Source organism: Vespa velutina, chromosome 6 (assembly GCF_912470025.1).
Source record: "Vespa velutina chromosome 6, iVesVel2.1, whole genome shotgun sequence".
NCBI lineage: Eukaryota > Metazoa > Arthropoda > Insecta > Hymenoptera > Vespidae > Vespa > Vespa velutina.
Genome location: NC_062193.1, coordinates 3121501 through 3129710, shown reverse-complemented (window position 1 = coordinate 3129710; position 8210 = coordinate 3121501). Strand labels below are relative to the sequence as shown.

The 8210-nt window shown below is 36.3% G+C and overlaps 1 long non-coding RNA gene across 1 annotated transcript; it reads right to left on the bottom strand.

Annotated features, from left to right (window-relative positions):
- Nucleotides 1-7113: 7113 nt before the first annotated feature.
- Nucleotides 7114-7797, bottom strand: LOC124949895. Its single transcript, XR_007101194.1, has 2 exons — nucleotides 7655-7797; nucleotides 7114-7356 (listed from the first exon to the last, which is right to left on the bottom strand). It is a non-coding gene; the product is annotated as an uncharacterized LOC124949895 (long non-coding RNA).
- Between the last annotated feature and the right edge of the window lie 413 nt (nucleotides 7798-8210).

Here is an 8210-nt window from a genome sequence, read left to right as displayed (position 1 = left end):
CGCTCTCTATATCCGTTCGCGCTTGCGAGCTACAATAGTTGTGCGCGTATATGTATTTAAAGTAATACATACTCCCTTTCTATATACGTACAGAAGACATAGTGTAGTAATCACACGCGTGTATGTAGGAGCTGCCTGCACGTGATAGAGGGACGTATCCACTCTGCACATAAGTGTCCTTTCTCTTTTCGTCTCTCTCTCTCTCTCTCTCTCTCTCTCTCTCTCTTTTTCTCTCTCTTTTTTGTCTCTCTTTTCTTTGCAAACATCGGCCGCGAACTCGCGTCAAAAAGGCAAATGCCAGAAAGGGACTACGTGTCGTTCTCCGCGACGTTCGCACATTTTACCCGCACGTACTTTCGACATTGTCAACGTTCTTCTTTTTCTTCTTCTTCTATTTCTTCTATTCCTTCTTTCTTCAACGGATACATTAAACATTTATATTGTGTCGTGAATACAAAAAGGAAAGAGTGAGTGAGTGAGTGAGTGAGAGAGAGAGAGAGAGAGAGAGAGAGAGAGAGAGAGAGAGAGAGAGAGAGAGAGACTAAGTTGCGTTCCTTCAAAGTACATCTACTATCATTTATCGTTTTTTCCTTTTACCGTCTTAGATCTTCTTATTTAAATGTATATATATATATATATATATATATATATATATATATATATATAACTTTTTAAAATATAGTTATATAGATGTACGAATATACTTGACAAAGCTAGTTTTACCTTGCTAACCAATTTTGTTCGTTCATGATCTTGCGAGCAAATTTTTCAAAGAAAACGAATTTTGTAACCTTGACGCTAAGTGATCCTTACGAAGTTACGAAGGGTTATAGTATATTATATTAGAGAAAAAAAAAATCTGTTACTTGTTTATGTATCAGTTGACACAAGCCGAGAGGCGCATGCGTGCCTCTTTCCTATGCCACACCGAGAGAAACACAAACAACTAAGAAACCGGTTCGAAGTTCGCTCTTATACCGTCACGAACTTCACCGCCGAAAGAATGCAAGTTTCCAACGTTATATAGATGTACCTATGTTCCCCTATCGAAGAATATAATAGTTTTGTGATCGGAGAATTTCGTATCCTTCCTGTAAAACTTTTCTGTTATCACCCGTCAGACAGGGAAGAAAGGTGCCTCGATGATATTCTCGAACGTTCAGTTAAATCGAGACGAGTCCTCGGAATAATCATTTTTACGATGGAAAGAACCCATGACCATGGACAATCTTCTACATTCACATTCTGGATTCATCCAGATCCACATGTGTTACGCGTAATTAACGTGAGACCTATTATCGGATAAGTAAAACCATCTACGTCAATGAATTTACACATGAATAGTTTCTTAATTATTAAGTGACATATTACGTTTAAATGTTCACAATTGTCGCTCACATAATCGAATTTAATATAGATCTTAGAGGACACCTTACATATACGAATATGTATATATGTATATGTATATATATATATAAACATATATATATATATATATATATATATACATATATTTATATAGACAAACACATACATGATGTAAGTAATCGGAAAAGCGTTCAAAAATTCGATTACGTTTCTTCGTTTCATGATCACGCCCATTTGGCAAGAGCTTTGACGTCAATCGCTCTATTTTTGGTTCGTCTTCCACATACATTTAACATCCCATCATCATAAAATCGTAGACGATTGGATGCGTACCAGAGAGAGAGAGAGAGAGAGAGAGAGAGAGAGAGAGAGAGAGAGAGAGAGAGAGAGAGAGAGAGAGAAAGAGAGAGAGAGAGAGAGAGACTTTTAACAGCTCAAAGAAATTTTCTCTGATAAATGTTTCGTTGAAATAATTTCTTTATTGAATTTATTCTACATGACCAAAAGGATATATAAATAATTTTTGTTAGCGCATTTTATTGAAATTATTAGAATTTACCTTGAATCCGTAATAAAAAATTGTCAATTGAAAATTGAATCGAAAAAAAACGAGAAATGTTATCGAACTACTACTACTACTTCTACTAAAACTGCTACTTGAGTTATAGTCGATAGTAAACGTGTTACTGGTTAGGAATCGACACCGTACGTGTAATACGAATCGTTCGTGCGAGTTATTCTATCGGCTGTCACATTATTATAAGAACGCGACGGAATTAGTGTGCGCATCACGTGCACAATTTGAAACGCAAGTAGTACGACTGCTTGGAGAAAATGAGAGGAAATCGAAATTCCGATGGCGTTTGGAAAAGAACGGAAGGGTATACATTGATCATCTTTTTTTCAATATGTCAAGGAGAGAGAGAGAGGGGGGGGGGGAGAGAAAGAGAGAGAGAGTAATATAAACGAATCAAGCCTGTTTTGGTAAAATAAAAAATACCTAACATATCGTGGTACTTTCCACTAGGAAATAATACGACGTATTGGTCCAGGTAACAACTCGTGGTGCCTATTTTCGTTACCAGACACGTGTCTCACGCAAAACCGGCTTTTTCCAAATGGATTCCTCTTACGAGTATGACGAATATATATGTGGCACGAATACATCTGAAGCGTTTCCTGGTATTGGCGCTTAGGTCTGTTAAAGATCAGCGAAGCCTATTAGGAAACGTTGCGTCATCTCTGGATCAGTGCCTTGCAAGGGAGAAGCGACGACGACGACGACGACGACGCCCAGTAAATAAAATGATGCACACATGCAGCCTATGCTGCTATGATTCATATTGTCTCTTTAGAAATGATTCAGCTCGAAATAAAATCAAAATTATAAGAAAAAATATAAGATAAATAAAAAGAAGAACAAAATAAAACGGTCATTTTAAAGAATATTTCCACTATCTCTTATTTCTCTATTTTCTTTTTTTTTTTTTTTCTTGTTTTTTTCTTTTATCAAACGAATCGGAATTTTTTGATGGGCAGTATAATATAATAAGGAGGAAATAGTTATTTTTTTCTTTTTTTTCCCCCTCCTCCCATCAAGAAACGTCGTTTCAGGGTGAACGAGAGCAGAGATATTTTGCCAAATGGATTTCAAGGTCGTTAAGAACACACGTGTGTACTATTGTGATTCATGCGCGTTTAACCTCGAACATGAAAAAGAGAATGTCCCGAGAAGCTTATCGATGAAAGATAACGAATATTTTTCCTTGTACGTTCTAATGCAATGGCAAACAATGTGTTGTTATTCGTATACTATAGTTATTTTGATATGATTCCCCGGAGAATTTGACTGTATCGTTTTGTTCTCGGCGCCATGTCATGCCGGGCCGGTCGGGCCGGACCGCACCACGTCGTAACGTTACAAAACACGATCGATATTGCATAATCGAATGCACAGTCATCAAATTAAATCAAGAGGTCAAAGTCGAGGAATCAGAACCATCGACGGAATACATGAGACACTTTTATAGTTAATAATCATTGATAAATATTTTACGAAAGGAAAAACTTTAGTGAAACTTCGAATTTGAGTACTCTAAAAAATAAAAAGTAACGAAGGCTTGAAAAAGAATACGACGTCCTGGTCTTTTGCCAGATTTGTATTAACGGCCTACGAAATTCTCTCTCTCTCTCTCTCTCTCTCTCTCTCTCTCTCTCTCTCTCTCGCTCACTCTTTCCCTCTCTTGCTCTTGATGCTAAACCAAGAAACTGCGCAGTTTCTCTTGCAAAGTCAAAATAATTTTTACAAAAATATCTTACGCGACGTTACCTTGCCGATCGTCTTCTCGCAAAATAACTCAACCGAAGTCTTAAAAGTCAAGGATTTTACTTTCTATAAAAAAAAACATAAGATAATAATAAATAAGTGGAAATAATAAAATATCACAATGTATGTATTACATAAATGATTTGTGCAATTCGAAAGGACTAATCAAATTTTGCGGTTTCTAGTTTTGAGTGTTTAATGTATAACGACCTTTCTCTAAATTTAAAGGTTTCCCTAGGCCTTGAGCTTTTAATGTCACAAATACATTAAAGTTACACATCACAGAGATATTATTATCTTTCTTCAATTTCTATCACATCCTCGAGGATGACTAATCTCCCTTGACACGATGATTACTGATTATTAGAATTATTATTAGCTCGTAATAACGATCACATGACTTTGATTCCTAAACGATAAAATTCAATTGTCATCATCGTTTCGTAATTTGGTTCGATGCCTGTCTTTGTGTATGTGTGTTTGTCTATCTCTTCTATCAAATCAAATCAATCTAACGAGACTTCTCCCTTTCTATCTTTATATTCTTAGTTCTATTCAAAAAATTTCTTTCAAAGCTAAGAGAGAGAGAGAGAGAGAGAGAGAGAGAGAGAGAGAGAGAGAGAGAGAGAGAGAGAGAGAGAGAGAGAGAGAGAGAAATAGTTTCGCAATTGTTCCATTACAACTTTGTTTCGCATGATAAATGCAGACGAAACGTAATAGATTCTATTAATGTCTACTACCAAAGAGCCTTAAGAAAGTATCAGGAATTATAGGAATCATGTAATGCATAATATATATGTATCGAAGTTCGCGCGGAAAATCATAATGAATCGGGCAACGACAACGTAATCGTATCTATCGGTCAAATCGTTTTGACCATGAAATCATGGTCGGCCAATGCAGCGCAACCTTACAAAGGCTTCGAATGATAAAAAAAAAAGGAAATAAAAGAAAAGAAAAAAGAAAAAAATTGAAAAAGAAAAATAAAAAAAAATACACAACCTAATTACTTTTTCAATGTCATCATTTCTTTTACGAGATACTCGCATACAGGACACAGAAAATGTTCATTGGACTAAAATAGATAGAATAATAGATCTATATTCTAATTTTTTGGAAAATAGAGGAGAGAAATAAGAGAGAAAAGCTCGAATAATAATCGTCACAATATGTAGTTGTGACGCCGCCATTCATTAAGTTCGTTTCTCACAAGATTTCCTTCCTTTAGTATTCGCGGATCGATTGAAAAGAACGCTCACGATGCTGTTGTTGGTTTCATCGACCTCATACGGATAAGAAACATGAGTAGCGAAGGCGCCGTGCCAGTGGTGGAAATAAGGTGACAGAGCTCTAAAGAATCGATTCTACGAGTAACGTTATAGTTACACTATAATTCGTATTGTATATCTACTATCAATCGTGTGTTACTTTATGTTTGTATGCGAGCCCGCACGCATACGTGCATGTATATTTGTGTGTGTGTGTGTGTGTGTGTGTACGAGTGTTTTGCAATAGAATGATAATAATATTCGTAGACTCGGTCGAACTCGTTAGCACTTGGAGTTACCATCCAATTGGTAATCTAATACGTTGACCGAGCGACGTAGGAAAACGAAAAGCAGACGAAAGCAAAACTCAAACACGAAAGCAATCGTGATCGAGCACGATAAGATATATGCGATGATTCACGTGTAAAGACACGATCGATGCAAGCCAAAATTCATGCTATTACGTTATATTCGTATTATTATGCATTAGAGAACAGAAAATAGAACTGCTCTCTCGGCATTATTCCCAACGCATTCCATATAAAATAGTTGTAACGATCGATTTTGGCATGCATCATTAGGACTTAAATATTTTATCGATATCATTCGATGTATTTGTTTTTGTTTTTTTTTTTATTTTTTTATTTTTATTACACAACGTATCTTATTATAATAACTCCAATTATAAGAGTTGGTTTACAGTTCATATAATTTATTTCTTATCTTTTATTCGTCTTTTTAAAGAGAAATTATTGAAATAATTTTCGCTGTATCAAAAGATAACCATTCTGAAATATATTCACTCTATTAAATCGTTATATTTGAAAAAAAAACAACGTTTAGTGAAGATTTGAATAGAATCGAATAGAAATAAAAAATTCAATTAATGATAAATTTTTCGTATAAATAAATTTCGATCATCTAGTACTATTGGATATAGTACTATCGGTATGTTGAACCAATCGATATGACAACCACGTAAGAAGCAAAAATCGAAGGAGTCACGCGTCAATGGATCGAACCGGCAAACCATGCGAACATAAACGAGCAAAAAGAGTAAAAGGAAACACGTTAATACCCTCGAATATTATACTTGAACGAATGCTAAATGGTTTCAACAAGGACAAGGATCGATTTGATTTAACGGTCACGTTACCTCAGACACTGTGGCAAATCGTTTAGTAAAATATTGAATCGAATCATGGAAGGTTAAAATGTATTTTCTATTGACATCTCACTTCCGCCTACGCGTTATATTAAAAAAAAAAAATTATTCAACTTTTTAATTCAAGACAATTAATTTTTCACGGACATCCCATTTTTTAATTTATTTTAACCAATCTGTAATCATATATATATAAAATGATTGATCAATATTCTATTATGTTTCAAAAAGTCTTCTATTATATTTCCTTGTGTATTAGGAAAGAAAGAGAGATGGAATTACATAAAGAAAATATTAGCAGATAAAATGGTAAAGCTTGTATCGACAACCTATACGTTTTCAACCAGACTCCATAGAAAGACAAATTTGCAGAAACTTACCAATCGGGAAAGAGTACGTGCGCTTCGGCAAGGATGTCTCGTAGAAGTGTGGTCGCAGGTGGGACGTGAGGTAAAATAACAGGAGCGAATACACCGCATACACCAGCGCTTCGTCCGTGTCTTGCTTCGTATCTGCTTAAATAAATCGCCAAGTAACCAAGTAAGCGATAATGAGAAGATGGGAGGGTTGATAGGAGTTCCTTCGTCGATTTAATCCAGGATTCATGATTATTTGAGTAATCATCTGTAAAAAAAAAAAAAAAAAAGAACAGAGTTAAAAACTTATGGATAGAAGAATCCAATTAGTAGGAAGTCTTAAAAGAATCATTTAAAATAGTTTTAAAAACCGATGAGATACTAACTGTTGTGAAGGTTTAACAAGCTTGCGACCAAAGTGGACGGTACAACGGGTTGCGGCAATTCTTTCAGGTACTGTCGAAGAAGGGTGGCCGCTGTGGATGGACAAGCCGCAGATTCCAAATCGGCATCGCCTCTTCTCTCGAAGGCAGTCCTCAATCTTTCAGCAAGTCTGGGACTACCACCCGATAGACGAAATACCGCAGCACTTTGGAAACCATGAGCCTCGATATAGTTGCAGAGGCGATAGACCACGTAGGGTACACCCGTTTCCTGATAAGACTCTATCAAGTCTAGCCGAGCACCGAACACTCTCGTGGACCCTCTGCCTCGGCCAAGGAACGATCCTGCGAGGACTCGCTTCACTCTGGCAAGGCGGGACTCGTCCTGAGAGACGACCAGCTTGGTTAAATTCTTGTCCGACGTAGTGTACGGTCAACAATCGACGATGGATGCGCAACGTCACTATTCGCATATGACATTTCAAAGTTCCTACATTCAAAAATCCATCGGATCAGTGCATCTCGAACTTGCTATCCATCATCTCGACTATACCCCAAAAGTTTTAACAGGAGTATTCGGTTTTATAGGCCAAGTAATGAAACACTAATGAATAAGAAAAAAGTTTACGCGACCTTGACACGCTTCGCATTCCCATCTTCTCCGTTTTTTTTTTCTTTTTTTTTCCGCTATCGCTTCCTTCTCACGATCAAATAATTAATAAATAATAAGGAATAATGAGGAATAAAAAAAAAAGAGAGAGTAAGAGAGAGATTAAGAGACGTTTCACCTTGTCGTGAGACTGTCGCGAACGCGTTGGACTTGCCGATCCATAATGAGATTGCTGATGCTGATGCTGATTGTGGTGATGATGGTGGTGGTGATGGTGGTGGTGGTGATGATGGTGGTGATGCTGTTGTTCTTGCTGAGGACGTCTCATCCCACTTCTACACCGCGACCCACTGCCGCACTAGTGAAATCAAAAGAATGTATTTCAATAGATATTATCTCAAATAAACGTACATAAAGATTAAATATGGAAAAAACAGAAAAGTGGATCAATGAGAAAAGATCTTACAATACAATCTCTTGCGATTCTCCACAGCTTGGAATATGCCGAATTCAGTGTGATAATTGGTCGAAAGCCGTCTTCTCTTCTTTTGTTTTAGTCGTTTCTTCACTAAACGTATCGTTTTGACGTAAGAAAAATTGATTCGTCTTTGACAAAATACATAAGTATATAAGATAAAAAAACGGTGCTCGAGCAATTGGAAGAATTTAAGAGAACCGTAAAATACAGTTGTATTTTCGAAAAAAGAAAATAAAAAACTTCTTTTAATTTGAGG